The 15,646-nt window shown below is 49.4% G+C and overlaps 2 long non-coding RNA genes across 5 annotated transcripts; one reads left to right on the forward strand and one right to left on the reverse strand.

The window, feature by feature from the left end:
• Positions 1-3,350: 3,350 nt before the first annotated feature.
• Positions 3,351-6,409, forward strand: LOC137840767 (uncharacterized). Of its 2 annotated transcripts, XR_011087784.1 has the most exons (4): positions 3,351-3,589; positions 3,671-3,753; positions 3,824-4,673; positions 4,933-6,409. It is a non-coding gene; the product is annotated as an uncharacterized lncRNA (long non-coding RNA). The 2 variants fall into 2 exon arrangements; XR_011087783.1 differs by having other exon boundaries at positions 3,351-3,753.
• A 3,908-nt stretch (positions 6,410-10,317) lies between these two features.
• On the reverse strand, positions 10,318-13,374 carry LOC137840768 (uncharacterized). Of its 3 annotated transcripts, XR_011087787.1 has the most exons (5): positions 13,138-13,374; positions 12,974-13,056; positions 12,799-12,903; positions 12,054-12,123; positions 10,318-11,794 (listed from the first exon to the last, which is right to left on the reverse strand). It is a non-coding gene; the product is annotated as an uncharacterized lncRNA (long non-coding RNA). The 3 variants fall into 3 exon arrangements; XR_011087786.1 differs by having other exon boundaries at positions 12,974-13,374; XR_011087785.1 differs by lacking the exons at positions 12,799-12,903; positions 12,974-13,056; positions 13,138-13,374 and having other exon boundaries at positions 12,054-12,465.
• Positions 13,375-15,646: the final 2,272 nt, after the last annotated feature.

Genomic DNA, 15,646 nt, shown 5'->3' on the forward strand with positions numbered 1-15,646 from the left:
CCCACTTGGTGACGTCAGTGTGCCGAGCGCCGTTGGACGATCAGGAGAAGAAGATTTGAATTGACGGCTGTGACGTCAGGGCTTTAGGTAAATTGAAGACAGGTGTGCTCACTCAAGGGGAGTTATCATATGCAAGTACCACCGAGCGCGTGGCGGCGGACGGTTTCTCAGGTAAGCGAGCATGCTAGCAAATGTTTGTCGTCTCCTGCCGTTTTTCACGACGGACGCCGTGTTTGTTGCACGATTTTCGCGCTCAAGAGGAGTTCTCAAATGCAAGTGCCACCGAGCGCGTGTTATTTTCTCAGGTAAGGGAGCAAATGTTTGTCGTTTCTTGCCGTCTCTCACGACGGACGCCATGTTTTCACGCGGCGACTGTAGGCGTCGAAGTTAACTGGAGACCGCAAGGAGAGTTTTCAAATAGGCCCCAAAATGTGTGCTTTGTTGCCTTTTCTCACAAGCCTTTTTTATTTTGTTTGACGCAGGATTGTGTACTCTCGTGACTCGGCAACGTCGCGTCCGCCGCGACGGTAGGCCTGGAGGTAAATTGTACGCCGCAGGCAATTTAGCCCGTGAGCAAATGTTTGCAGTTTCTTACGATGCCATTTATTATTTCTTGCAGGATTTTCGCTGTCCAGGGAGTGCTTGAGGTTTGGGCACGGCATGCCACAATCGACTTTGCGTCGCGTCGTTGCGCGTTTTGGTGGTATTTTAAATGTTTTTCGCGGGGTTTTTTTGGGGTTTTTTTTACGTCATGTCCAAATCAGAGCAAATCCATTCAAAGATGGCGCCCGCCCGCTCTCTTTCCGTTACGCAACAAACATTTGCGCAGGTTATTTTCTTCTGTTTTGGACGCCGCCAACCTGGATCATCTGTCCAATGTGAGGTGAGTTGATGAATGATGAAATTAAAATATGAATTATAATCCTGAATAATTATTATAATTTACTACAATATGATATATTTTTTCAACTGCAAAACTCTACTTAGTATGTATAAAATTAAAATATCTATTTTTGTTGCAATAACTTCTGTTTGTCTTTTGTAGCACTAGAAAAGGCTGCACAGCCAGCATCCTTCTATACAAAGCAAGCCGGAGGCTCTTGAGGAGCTATTTCAGTGATGCTGAGGACACTGAGGAAGAGTAGTCCTAAATCAGGTGAAAACCTGTTTTTGTCAAGTTTCAGCTTCCCAACACAATGGTTGTCGAGTTTTAGCTTCCCAGCACACAATTAATGACTGTCTGTGTGTTATTGTAGGCTGCAAGAGGAGCTGAATGGGAAAAGTATAATTCCATATGAAAAGGCGCAATGGCCTATCCAAAGGCGCAATGGCCTATCCAAAGGCGCAATGGCCTATCCAAAGGCGCAATGGCCTATCCAAAGGCGCAATGGCCTATCCAAAGGCGCAATGGCCTATCCAAAGGCGCAATGGCCTATCCAAAGGCGCAATGGCCTATCCAAAGGCGCAATGGCCTATCCAAAGGCGCAATGGCCTATCCAAAGGAGCAATGGCCTATCCAAAGGAGCAATGGCCTATCCAAAGGAGCAATGGCCTATCCAAAGGAGCAATGGCCTATCCAAAGGAGCAATGGCCTATCCAAAGGAGCAATGGCCTATCCAAAGGAGCAATGGCCTATCCAAAGGAGCAATGGCCTATCCAAAGGAGCAATGCTATATCAAGTCAAGAATCAAGCACGCTGCAAAAGTCAACATGTGCGGATCATGTGCCCAGGAGGGGGCAGTGTGGTTGCCTTTGGTTATGGGTGCACGACAGAAAGGTTGCAGGTGTGGACAGTGTTTGGGGGTCTGATGGTTGGTCTTGCTTAAGAGGTTGTGACTTATCTGGTTCCAGCGGTGTCTTGTGCTTGGTTGCCATTGATGGCTCATTTGGGGGAGGACGTGGTGACTTGGATGGAGACAAAACTGAACTTTGACCCGGAGCCCAATGTCCAAGCTTGCCATATGACTTGTACCATTTTGTGTCTTTTTTTAACCTACCACTGTCGTGCTTGCTGCGTTCTTTGTTCTCCCCCATCGGTGTAGGGCGGCGTTGGAGCGAGCCGATCCCGTATGTCCAATTTTGCAATTTGACTTGTACCATTTTCTCTTTTTCTAACCTGCCACTGTTGCACTTCATCTAACCCTAACCTACCACCACTGTGGTACTTGCGTTCTTTGTTCTACCCTAGGTGTAGGACAGCATTGGAGCGAGACGATAACATTTTTTCTTTTTCTAACCTACCATTGTCGTGCTTGATCTAAGCTGTGTCCTTTGTTCTCTAGGTGTAGGGGGCGGTGTTTGGGCGAGCCGGTCCACGAGGAAGACGTAATGATGCGAGCAGCGCCCAACTCATTGCATGTTCTGCCATTTGCAGGCCGGACGCAAAAGGGGGGGGGGCACACGGCCCCATCCGACCCGGCGACGGTCACCAATAGTAGCTAGCCGCTGTGATCAAGTAAGCAAGTGACCGACAACTTGGGGTGCTCTTTGAGTTTCTAAGATTTGTTTGTTTCTGGAGATGGCGACCGGGATGTGACACGATCTGACCAGAGGTGAACGGACCGCTGTGGCATCGCTCTGAAGTCGCCGAGTTTTGAGGGAGACCCGCTTCCCTGGAGACGTCGACCTGCGCAGCTTCAACGTGTGAAATGGATTTTTTTTTTTTTTAAATTACACCAGCGGTGTCCCAATGTCTGCTTGAGGGCTGCATACTGAAACAAATTCAGAATTCTTTGACGCAAATTCATTAAATCAATCACGAAATGTTGCCATTGATATTTAGTGCTACAAAGCAGTGTTGTGTTCATTCGTGTGGTGTGTTGATCAAGTTGCCCCGAGGCTGCCATTTGGACACCAATGGTGACGTGTGTAGGGCTGCATGTGTATTGGAAAACTGCCATATGGTGGTCTAGGTTATTGACATGCACTTTAAGACCGCAAAGATTTTTTTTTTCATGTCTCAAATGAAACATGTTTTCTTGCCTATTTGTAATGAGTTAAGACGATTAGTCATTGTAAGTTAAAGTTAACTAATCTAACTGATCTCATTGCGATCAAATTGTTAACCTCCATCCAAGAATTTTGCACAACTTGCCTCAATGCAGTGGTCTGGCCCAATACTGCCATATCATTGATTTTCCAAAATGTTGTGCAGCCCTCATTGAGTGCCAAACGCGCAGCGACGGCAAGCGCATGCAACCGCGCAAGCGACGGCAAGCGCAAGCGACTGCAAGCGCAAGCGACCGCGCAGCGACGGCAAGCGCAAGCGCCCGCGCAAGCGCCCGCGCAAGCGCCCGCGCAGCGACGGCAAGCGCAAGCGCCCGCGCAAGCGCAAGCGCCCGCGCAGCGACGGTAAGCGCAAGCGACGGCAAGCGCAAGCAACAGCAAGCGCAAGCGACGGCGCAGCGAGACTTTTGTGCTTGTCTTGCAAGGTGGAAGAGCTGATGTATGAAACGAAGAGCCGGTGGACGGAGGCCACCAGACCCGCGATTGGTGAGCGGGGTGCAAAGGAAGGAATCACCCAAAGAAAGCAGTCGCCAAGTGTTGAAGAGGAGCCTGATGCATGACTGGCCAAGGCTGGCCAGAGGCGGTGACATGGCAATCCAATCTGCAAGGGTAGTGTACACACTTGTTGGTTTTAATTAGATTTCCTTATTTGTCTGCCGTTCAGGGTTGCCGGGGCGGCGGATGGGACAAGCGCCAGCCTGCACCGAGAGGGACTGGGCTGCACCCACAAGACCAGGGAGGTGGCAGGTAATGAGTACGTTGACACAAGTGAACCGCATGCAGCTGAGTACCGTTTGTCTTTTTGCACTCGTGCGAGGCGGAAGACGAGTCCAACACCGGCCGGAGTAGACCCGGACCTTGGCCCGTGACGAGCGGCCCACACGAGACTGATGGGTGCAGATGCAGCCAGCGTTTTGGGGGAGTATGACTTTGTTTTTTCTTTTGTTTTCCCTACCCCTGTCTGTTTGAATAGGGTAACCAGTAGCACGCACGGGCATTTGTGTTACTGTGACCCTCAAGATACGAATTGGCAAAGTAGACACCCCCTGCCTCTCTCCGTCCCTGCCTACCTCCCTCCCTCTCTCTCTCGCTCTCTTTCTCCAATGCGCCCGGCAGTACCTGCATGGCCTGGTGCACTCAGGGTGGAACGTGGCTATACCTTGCCCTTTGTGGAATACCAGGGTATAATGTCTGCCTGCCTGGGTCCCAGTGTCGTCGACGGTGTCGAGGACGAGGAGATTCTCCGTGACGTTCTCCGTGACGTCACGTTTTCCTCTTTTTTTCCTCTCGGGGCCAAGCCAGCTCTACTCAGGGGAAACTGGCCGGTTGCGCTTAAGTGCGCACCAAAGCCTCTTCTTATCTCCCCTCGCTCTCTCCCTCCCTCCCTCCCTCCCTCCCTCCCTCCCTTTTTTGTAAGGGGTTAAACATTTCATAACCCGGATCGCTCCAATGCGGGAGGGCCGTATGAGACATGCGCCAGCCCGTGCGTGCCGCTAGTTACCTGACTCGAACTTACCTTAGTCAAGGTTGGGGGGGAGGCGGGTGCTAGTGGAATTTTTCCCCTTGCCAAAACCACCACAATATGTCTGCCTTTCAGGATTGCTGGGGCAGTGGATCGGACGAGTGCCTGCACAGAGAGGGACTGGACAGGACCGCGAGACCAGAGGGTAATGGTAAACTTTATTTGTAGAGCACCTTTCATACAAGAAATGCAACTCAAAGCACTTTACAACAAAGAGAAATTATAAGCATTGAATTCTTCATATAGGAACAGACATAAAAAGAAAACAAATATTAATGTATGCATACGCAATTAATAAAAGGAGCTTAAAATAGGAGCAAGCTTTAATAGACAGCTAATGAGTACGTCCACAGAAGTAAACCGCATGCAACCGAGTGCTGTTTTTCTTTTTGCGGTGGCACGAGGCGGAGGATGAGTCCAAACGTCGAATACCGGCCGGGAGGATAACCCAACCGTCGGCCGACCTTGACGCCCGTGACGAGCGGCCTACGCAGGACGAATGGGTGCAGATGCGGCGAGGGGCAAAGCGCCCAGCCAGCGTTTAAGGAGAGTATGACTGTTTTTCCTTTTGTGCTTTCTTTCCCTCCCTCCACTTTTTCACTGGGTGTGCACACTGGTTGTCTGCATGATGCCTTTCTTTGTCAGCGCAGCGTCATTTTGCAATATTGTTGTTTTACTGTTTTTTTAATCATGAAATGAACTGTTTGTACTGTAATTTTGTGTGTGTATGTGTACCACTGAACTGCAATTAAACTGTGAACTGAATTCAAGTGGTCCATTTTAAGCATTGGCAGTCTATCGTACATACAAACTGGAATCATTTGAGACATTCTCAATGACAAGACAATTGTAAAGTTAGGCTGAAACAAAATTGACTTGATGAATATGCAGTGTCAGGCTTTTTTTTTTTTTTTAATTACACAAAGAAAAGCGGGATTTATTCTAAATGGTTGACAAAAGCCAAGTAGCCAGACACCCATACATGCAAACGACAAGCGTACGGTCTCTGTTGCGATCAATAAGTCATCTTTGGCAACCCTGCTTTAAAATGGCCACCGAACTCAGAATCTTGCAGAATGTTGGTACCTTTTTCTGAACGAGTAAAAGCTGTTTTAATCCAGTCAGAGCCATTTTTTTGGTTTGTTTTGAATCGTCATGCATCATGTGGGCATTCTTGTGAATAAAATCAACAGTGGTGTGTTTTCTTCCTGTTGGCGGTCTTGTAAATAAAGTCAACTTTGGTGTCAGTCATCATTCGCGATGTGCCTCAATCGATGGTGCAGCTCTTGAATGTGAAACTTGTTGCATGTTTTGTTACAGGGCTTGATGTCTTCATTGGCTGTCTACAAAGAAGGCTGTTTCTGTACGGTCCAGGTTGCTGCTCAAGTCAATTGAATTTATAAACATAGCGTGTAACTTCCAGGACCTTAGCTTTCGATTCAAAGCAGAGTTTCGTAACTACACGGCCATCCTCTGTACATGTACTGGGTGGTATCACCCAGTTCAGAGTAAAGTAAAGGCCAGAGTGGTCTTGTTTGACCTTCTGCCCTCTGGGAAGAGATACGGGAGCCTGGGCTCCCGCACCACCAGACTCGCCAACAGCTTCATTCTCTAGGCTGTAAGGACCCTGAACTCGCTACCCCTTTGTGCGTAGAGTGCTGCACTTTTGCGCTATTTTCTGGATTGTCTGCTGTACGCTCACTTGCTCCTCTTATGTATTTGTTGTGTTATTTATTCATTATTTATTCAGCACGCTGTTTACTTGATTGTCTATTGTGTGCCATGTCTTGTCACCGTGGGATAGCGGGGAACGAAATTTCGGTTTCTTTGTGTGTCTTTGGCATGTGAGGAAATTGACAATAAAGCTGACTTGGACTTTGACTTTGATTCATACCGGCATCCTTATGAAATTGACCATATCAGACAGGCTCGATGAATTGCAAGTGCGGCCACCGAGTGGCAGCATATTTGACTCAACCTGTCTGATGCCGGGTCAATGCGATGCACCTTTCGTTGTTTTGCCCAAAACAACCTAAGAAATACAGAAGTACTGCCGTTATCTCGCCAATGTACATGTGTGTTAAAAGTACAAAACAAATTCATTTGCATGATAGACTTCTAAACCACGTGCTAGATATTTGGCTCAACCTGTCTGATGCTCTATTTAACTGTACGTGGTAATTTTTAATAATTTTAATTTTTAAGTACATTACAAATGATAGGCACCCCAATTAGACAGCTGGGTCAATGTGACCCGTCTTTTGCGGTTTGTTCTGCCCAAAGCAACCAAACAAATACACATAAGTACTGCCACCAACTCGACAATGTGCACGTCTCTCAAAAGTACAAAGCAAACAAGTTCATTTGTACAATACACTTCTAAACCACACGCTAAAATAATTCATGTGATGCAGAAAGTCTTCTTCTGTAGCTTGCTATGATTTGCCAATTTGAGCGATGACGTATCCGGACCCGAGGCTGGGGGTTGCCCGTCCATGTGCCTAATCGCTCGGGCATTGATACATCAGGGGCGGGGGGTCTTCTTTCTAGGTCTCCTCATGTCCTCAGCACTGCAAACCTTTGTGCCGGTACACCATATGAAGTAAATGATGGAATATGTTTTTTTTTTTGTTTTTTTTACACCTCCTCTAATGTGTATCAAGCATATCAGATGGTGTTTTAGAACAGCCTAGAATAGTAAATTACAAAAAGTAAAAAAAAAAACTTGTAAAGTTCGAAAAAGTTATTAATTCACTTATTAATCACTGCAAGTGAGAAGTACAGGCAAATGTCTGCCTCATCATAGTCAATGCAATGGAGCGAACATCGCAGCGCGGCGTATGCAGTAGGTGGCGCAGGCGGCATAGAGAGCAAGTGGCGCAGGCGGCATGGAGCGCAGGCGGCATGAGGCGCAGGCGGCATGAGGCGCAGGCGGCGCAGGCAGCGCAGGCGGCGCAAGCAGCAAGGGTGGGGAATCGAACCCTGGATCTCAGGTGTTCAAGCGCAGCGACGGAGCCACTCGCCAAGCGTGGCGAGCTCGGCAGTGACCCCGCTTTCACTTCGAGTCATTCTTATACGTTCAGTATTGCGCTCCGCGCGCGCTGGGTAAGTACAAAAGGGAACAGAGCGCCGCCGGCTGTCAGGTCACACTGGCCGACCGGTTAGTGACACGGCCTCTTGTCCCGTACAGTCCTGGTTCGATCCCAGGGGTGAGAACATTCACCGGGCCACTTTTGTAGATGTCTGGATACATGCATATAGACTGCATATCCAAGTATTTATTTATGTGTAAACACCCAGTGTGGCCCCGCCCGGAAGTGGGCGGGGCCGTGCAGCTGGCCCCGCCCCCGTCGAAATGGCCCCGCCCCCTGCCCTACTAAATGACAGTAGGGTAGGGGGCGGGGCGAAGCCCCGCCCCCTGCCCTACTAAATGACAGTAGGGCGAAGCCCCGCCCCCTGCCCTACTAAATGACAGTAGGGCAGGGGGCGGGGCGAAGCCCCGCCCCCTGCCCTACTAAATGACAGTAGGGTAGGGGGCGGGGCGAAGCCCCGCCCCCTGCCCTACTAAATGACAGTAGGGTAGGGGGCGGGGCGAAGCCCCGCCCCCTGCCCTACTAGATGACAGTAGGGTAGGGGGCGGGGCGAAGCCCCGCCCCCTGCCCTACAAAAGACAATTAAAAGTGTATTGAAAGACAGTAGGGTAGGGGGCGGGGCGAAGCCCCGCCCCCTACCCTACTGTCTTTCAATACACTATTAAAAGACAGTAGGGTAGGGGGCGGGGCGAAGCCCCGCCCCCTACCCTACTGTCTTTTAATAGTGTATTGAAATTGAATTAAAGACTATTAAAAGACAGTATTGAAATTGAATTAAAGACTATTAAAAGACAGTAGGGTAGGGGGCGGGGCTTCGCCCCGCCCCCTACCCTACTGTCTTTTAATAGTGTATTGAAAGACAGTAGGGTAGGGGGCGGGGCTTCGCCCCGCCCCCTACCCTACTGTCTTTCAATACACTTTTAATTGTCTTTTGTAGGGCAGGGGGCGGGGCTTCGCCCCGCCCCCTACCCTACTGTCATCTAGTAGGGCAGGGGGCGGGGCTTCGCCCCGCCCCCTACCCTACTGTCATTTAGTAGGGCAGGGGGCGGGGCTTCGCCCCGCCCCCTGCCCTACTGTCATTTAGTAGGGCAGGGGGCGGGGCTTCGCCCCGCCCCCTTCCCTACTGTCATTTAGTAGGGTAGGGGGCGGGGCTTCGCCCCGCCCCCTTCCCTACTGTCATTTAGTAGGGCAGGGGGCGGGGCTTCGCCCCGCCCCCTACCCTACTGTCATTTAGTAGGGCAGGGGGCGGGGCCATTCCGACGGGGGCGGGGCCAGCTGCACGGCCCCGCCCACTTCCGGGCGGGGCCACACTGGGTGTTTACACATAAATAAATACTTGGATATGCAGTCTATATGCATGTATCCAGACATCTACAAAAGTGGCCCGGTGAATGTTCTCACCCCTGGGATCGAACCAGGACTGTACGGGACAAGAGGCCGTGTCACTAACCGGTCGGCCAGTGTGACCTGACAGCCGGCGGCGCTCTGTTCCCTTTTGTACTTACCCAGCGCGCGCGGAGCGCAATACTGAACGTATAAGAATGACTCGAAGTGAAAGCGGGGTCACTGCCGAGCTCGCCACGCTTGGCGAGTGGCTCCGTCGCTGCGCTTGAACACCTGAGATCCAGGGTTCGATTCCCCACCCTTGCTGCTTGCGCCGCCTGCGCTGCCTGCGCCGCCTGCGCTCCATGCCGCCTGCGCCACTTGCTCTCTATGCCGCCTGCGCCACCTACTGCATACGCCGCGCTGCGATGTTCGCTCCATTGCATTGACTATGATGAGGCAGACATTTGCCTGTACTTCTCACTTGCAGTGATTAATAAGTGAATTAATAACTTTTTCGAACTTTACAAGTTTTTTTTTTTACTTTTTGTAATTTACTATTCTAGGCTGTTCTAAAACACCATCTGATATGCTTGATACACATTAGAGGAGGTGTAAAAAAAACAAAAAAAAAAACATATTCCATCATTTACTTCATATGGTGTACCGGCACAAAGGTTTGCAGTGCTGAGGACATGAGGAGACCTAGAAAGAAGACCCCCCGCCCCTGATGTATCAATGCCCGAGCGATTAGGCACATGGACGGGCAACCCCCAGCCTCGGGTCCGGATACGTCATCGCTCAAATTGGCAAATCATAGCAAGCTACAGAAGAAGACTTTCTGCATCACATGAATTATTTTAGCGTGTGGTTTAGAAGTGTATTGTACAAATGAACTTGTTTGCTTTGTACTTTTGAGAGACGTGCACATTGTCGAGTTGGTGGCAGTACTTATGTGTATTTGTTTGGTTGCTTTGGGCAGAACAAACCGCAAAAGACGGGTCACATTGACCCAGCTGTCTAATTGGGGTGCCTATCATTTGTAATGTACTTAAAAATTAAAATTATTAAAAATTACCACGTACAGTTAAATAGAGCATCAGACAGGTTGAGCCAAATATCTAGCACGTGGTTTAGAAGTCTATCATGCAAATGAATTTGTTTTGTACTTTTAACACACATGTACATTGGCGAGATAACGGCAGTACTTCTGTATTTCTTAGGTTGTTTTGGGCAAAACAACGAAAGGTGCATCGCATTGACCCGGCATCAGACAGGTTGAGTCAAATATGCTGCCACTCGGTGGCCGCACTTGCAATTCATCGAGCCTGTCTGATATGGTCAATTTCATAAGGATGCCGGTATGAATCAAAGTCAAAGTCCAAGTCAGCTTTATTGTCAATTTCCTCACATGCCAAAGACACACAAAGAAACCGAAATTTCGTTCCCCGCTATCCCACGGTGACAAGACATGGCACACAATAGACAATCAAGTAAACAGCGTGCTGAATAAATAATGAATAAATAACACAACAAATACATAAGAGGAGCAAGTGAGCGTACAGCAGACAATCCAGAAAATAGCGCAAAAGTGCAGCACTCTACGCACAAAGGGGTAGCGAGTTCAGGGTCCTTACAGCCTAGAGAATGAAGCTGTTGGCGAGTCTGGTGGTGCGGGAGCCCAGGCTCCCGTATCTCTTCCCAGAGGGCAGAAGGTCAAACAAGACCACTCTGGCCTTTACTTTACTCTGAACTGGGTGATACCACCCAGTACATGTACAGAGGATGGCCGTGTAGTTACGAAACTCTGCTTTGAATCGAAAGCTAAGGTCCTGGAAGTTACACGCTATGTTTATAAATTCAATTGACTTGAGCAGCAACCTGGACCGTACAGAAACAGCCTTCTTTGTAGACAGCCAATGAAGACATCAAGCCCTGTAACAAAACATGCAACAAGTTTCACATTCAAGAGCTGCACCATCGATTGAGGCACATCGCGAATGATGACTGACACCAAAGTTGACTTTATTTACAAGACCGCCAACAGGAAGAAAACACACCACTGTTGATTTTATTCACAAGAATGCCCACATGATGCATGACGATTCAAAACAAACCAAAAAAATGGCTCTGACTGGATTAAAACAGCTTTTACTCGTTCAGAAAAAGGTACCAACATTCTGCAAGATTCTGAGTTCGGTGGCCATTTTAAAGCAGGGTTGCCAAAGATGACTTATTGATCGCAACAGAGACCGTACGCTTGTCGTTTGCATGTATGGGTGTCTGGCTACTTGGCTTTTGTCAACCATTTAGAATAAATCCCGCTTTTCTTTGTGTAATTAAAAAAAAAAAAAAAGCCTGACACTGCATATTCATCAAGTCAATTTTGTTTCAGCCTAACTTTACAATTGTCTTGTCATTGAGAATGTCTCAAATGATTCCAGTTTGTATGTACGATAGACTGCCAATGCTTAAAATGGACCACTTGAATTCAGTTCACAGTTTAATTGCAGTTCAGTGGTACACATACACACACAAAATTACAGTACAAACAGTTCATTTCATGATTAAAAAAACAGTAAAACAACAATATTGCAAAATGACGCTGCGCTGACAAAGAAAGGCATCATGCAGACAACCAGTGTGCACACCCAGTGAAAAAGTGGAGGGAGGGAAAGAAAGCACAAAAGGAAAAACAGTCATACTCTCCTTAAACGCTGGCTGGGCGCTTTGCCCCTCGCCGCATCTGCACCCATTCGTCCTGCGTAGGCCGCTCGTCACGGGCGTCAAGGTCGGCCGACGGTTGGGTTATCCTCCCGGCCGGTATTCGACGTTTGGACTCATCCTCCGCCTCGTGCCACCGCAAAAAGAAAAACAGCACTCGGTTGCATGCGGTTTACTTCTGTGGACGTACTCATTAGCTGTCTATTAAAGCTTGCTCCTATTTTAAGCTCCTTTTATTAATTGCGTATGCATACATTAATATTTGTTTTCTTTTTATGTCTGTTCCTATATGAAGAATTCAATGCTTATAATTTCTCTTTGTTGTAAAGTGCTTTGAGTTGCATTTCTTGTATGAAAGGTGCTCTACAAATAAAGTTTACCATTACCCTCTGGTCTCGCGGTCCTGTCCAGTCCCTCTCTGTGCAGGCACTCGTCCGATCCACTGCCCCAGCAATCCTGAAAGGCAGACATATTGTGGTGGTTTTGGCAAGGGGAAAAATTCCACTAGCACCCGCCTCCCCCCCAACCTTGACTAAGGTAAGTTCGAGTCAGGTAACTAGCGGCACGCACGGGCTGGCGCATGTCTCATACGGCCCTCCCGCATTGGAGCGATCCGGGTTATGAAATGTTTAACCCCTTACAAAAAAGGGAGGGAGGGAGGGAGGGAGGGAGGGAGGGAGAGAGCGAGGGGAGATAAGAAGAGGCTTTGGTGCGCACTTAAGCGCAACCGGCCAGTTTCCCCTGAGTAGAGCTGGCTTGGCCCCGAGAGGAAAAAAAGAGGAAAACGTGACGTCACGGAGAACGTCACGGTGAATCTCCTCGTCCTCGACACCGTCGACGACACTGGGACCCAGGCAGGCAGACATTATACCCTGGTATTCCACAAAGGGCAAGGTATAGCCACGTTCCACCCTGAGTGCACCAGGCCATGCAGGTACTGCCGGGCGCATTGGAGAAAGAGAGCGAGAGAGAGAGGGAGGGAGGTAGGCAGGGACGGAGAGAGGCAGGGGGTGTCTACTTTGCCAATTCGTATCTTGAGGGTCACAGTAACACAAATGCCCGTGCGTGCTACTGGTTACCCTATTCAAACAGACAGGGGTAGGGAAAACAAAAGAAAAAACAAAGTCATACTCCCCCAAAACGCTGGCTGCATCTGCACCCATCAGTCTCGTGTGGGCCGCTCGTCACGGGCCAAGGTCCGGGTCTACTCCGGCCGGTGTTGGACTCGTCTTCCGCCTCGCACGAGTGCAAAAAGACAAACGGTACTCAGCTGCATGCGGTTCACTTGTGTCAACGTACTCATTACCTGCCACCTCCCTGGTCTTGTGGGTGCAGCCCAGTCCCTCTCGGTGCAGGCTGGCGCTTGTCCCATCCGCCGCCCCGGCAACCCTGAACGGCAGACAAATAAGGAAATCTAATTAAAACCAACAAGTGTGTACACTACCCTTGCAGATTGGATTGCCATGTCACCGCCTCTGGCCAGCCTTGGCCAGTCATGCATCAGGCTCCTCTTCAACACTTGGCGACTGCTTTCTTTGGGTGATTCCTTCCTTTGCACCCCGCTCACCAATCGCGGGTCTGGTGGCCTCCGTCCACCGGCTCTTCGTTTCATACATCAGCTCTTCCACCTTGCAAGACAAGCACAAAAGTCTCGCTGCGCCGTCGCTTGCGCTTGCTGTTGCTTGCGCTTGCCGTCGCTTGCGCTTACCGTCGCTGCGCGGGCGCTTGCGCTTGCGCGGGCGCTTGCGCTTGCCGTCGCTGCGCGGGCGCTTGCGCGGGCGCTTGCGCGGGCGCTTGCCGTCGCTGCGCGGTCGCTTGCGCTTGCAGTCGCTTGCGCTTGCCGTCGCTTGCGCGGTTGCATGCGCTTGCCGTCGCTGCGCGTTTGGCACTCAATGAGGGCTGCACAACATTTTGGAAAATCAATGATATGGCAGTATTGGGCCAGACCACTGCATTGAGGCAAGTTGTGCAAAATTCTTGGATGGAGGTTAACAATTTGATCGCAATGAGATCAGTTAGATTAGTTAACTTTAACTTACAATGACTAATCGTCCTAACTCATTACAAATAGGCAAGAAAACATGTTTCATTTGAGACATGAAAAAAAAAATCTTTGCGGTCTTAAAGTGCATGTCAATAACCTAGACCACCATATGGCAGTTTTCCAATACACATGCAGCCCTACACACGTCACCATTGGTGTCCAAATGGCAGCCTCGGGGCAACTTGATCAACACACCACACGAATGAACACAACACTGCTTTGTAGCACTAAATATCAATGGCAACATTTCGTGATTGATTTAATGAATTTGCGTCAAAGAATTCTGAATTTGTTTCAGTATGCAGCCCTCAAGCAGACATTGGGACACCGCTGGTGTAATTTGAAAAAAAAAAAATCCATTTCACACGTTGAAGCTGCGCAGGTCGACGTCTCCAGGGAAGCGGGTCTCCCTCAAAACTCGGCGACTTCAGAGCGATGCCACAGCGGTCCGTTCACCTCTGGTCAGATCGTGTCACATCCCGGTCGCCATCTCCAGAAACAAACAAATCTTAGAAACTCAAAGAGCACCCCAAGTTGTCGGTCACTTGCTTACTTGATCACAGCGGCTAGCTACTATTGGTGACCGTCGCCGGGTCGGATGGGGCCGTGTGCCCCCCCCCCTTTTGCGTCCGGCCTGCAAATGGCAGAACATGCAATGAGTTGGGCGCTGCTCGCATCATTACGTCTTCCTCGTGGACCGGCTCGCCCAAACACCGCCCCCTACACCTAGAGAACAAAGGACACAGCTTAGATCAAGCACGACAATGGTAGGTTAGAAAAAGAAAAAATGTTATCGTCTCGCTCCAATGCTGTCCTACACCTAGGGTAGAACAAAGAACGCAAGTACCACAGTGGTGGTAGGTTAGGGTTAGATGAAGTGCAACAGTGGCAGGTTAGAAAAAGAGAAAATGGTACAAGTCAAATTGCAAAATTGGACATACGGGATCGGCTCGCTCCAACGCCGCCCTACACCGATGGGGGAGAACAAAGAACGCAGCAAGCACGACAGTGGTAGGTTAAAAAAAGACACAAAATGGTACAAGTCATATGGCAAGCTTGGACATTGGGCTCCGGGTCAAAGTTCAGTTTTGTCTCCATTCAAGTCACCACGTCCTCCCCCAAATGAGCCATCAATGGCAACCAAGCACAAGACACCGCTGGAACCAGATAAGTCACAACCTCTTAAGCAAGACCAACCATCAGACCCCCAAACACTGTCCACACCTGCAACCTTTCTGTCGTGCACCCATAACCAAAGGCAACCACACTGCCCCCTCCTGGGCACATGATCCGCACATGTTGACTTTTGCAGCGTGCTTGATTCTTGACTTGATATAGCATTGCTCCTTTGGATAGGCCATTGCTCCTTTGGATAGGCCATTGCTCCTTTGGATAGGCCATTGCTCCTTTGGATAGGCCATTGCTCCTTTGGATAGGCCATTGCTCCTTTGGATAGGCCATTGCTCCTTTGGATAGGCCATTGCTCCTTTGGATAGGCCATTGCTCCTTTGGATAGGCCATTGCGCCTTTGGATAGGCCATTGCGCCTTTGGATAGGCCATTGCGCCTTTGGATAGGCCATTGCGCCTTTGGATAGGCCATTGCGCCTTTGGATAGGCCATTGCGCCTTTGGATAGGCCATTGCGCCTTTGGATAGGCCATTGCGCCTTTGGATAGGCCATTGCGCCTTTTCATATGGAATTATACTTTTCCCATTCAGCTCCTCTTGCAGCCTACAATAACACACAGACAGTCATTAATTGTGTGCTGGGAAGCTAAAACTCGACAACCATTGTGTTGGGAAGCTGAAACTTGACAAAAACAGGTTTTCACCTGATTTAGGACTACTCTTCCTCAGTGTCCTCAGCATCACTGAAATAGCTCCTCAAGAGCCTCCGGCTTGCTTTGTATAGAAGGATGCTGGCTGTGCAGCCTT

The sequence above is a fragment of the Syngnathus scovelli genome, chromosome 11 (genome assembly GCF_024217435.2).
Source record: "Syngnathus scovelli strain Florida chromosome 11, RoL_Ssco_1.2, whole genome shotgun sequence".
Classification (NCBI taxonomy): Eukaryota; Metazoa; Chordata; class Actinopteri; order Syngnathiformes; family Syngnathidae; genus Syngnathus; species Syngnathus scovelli.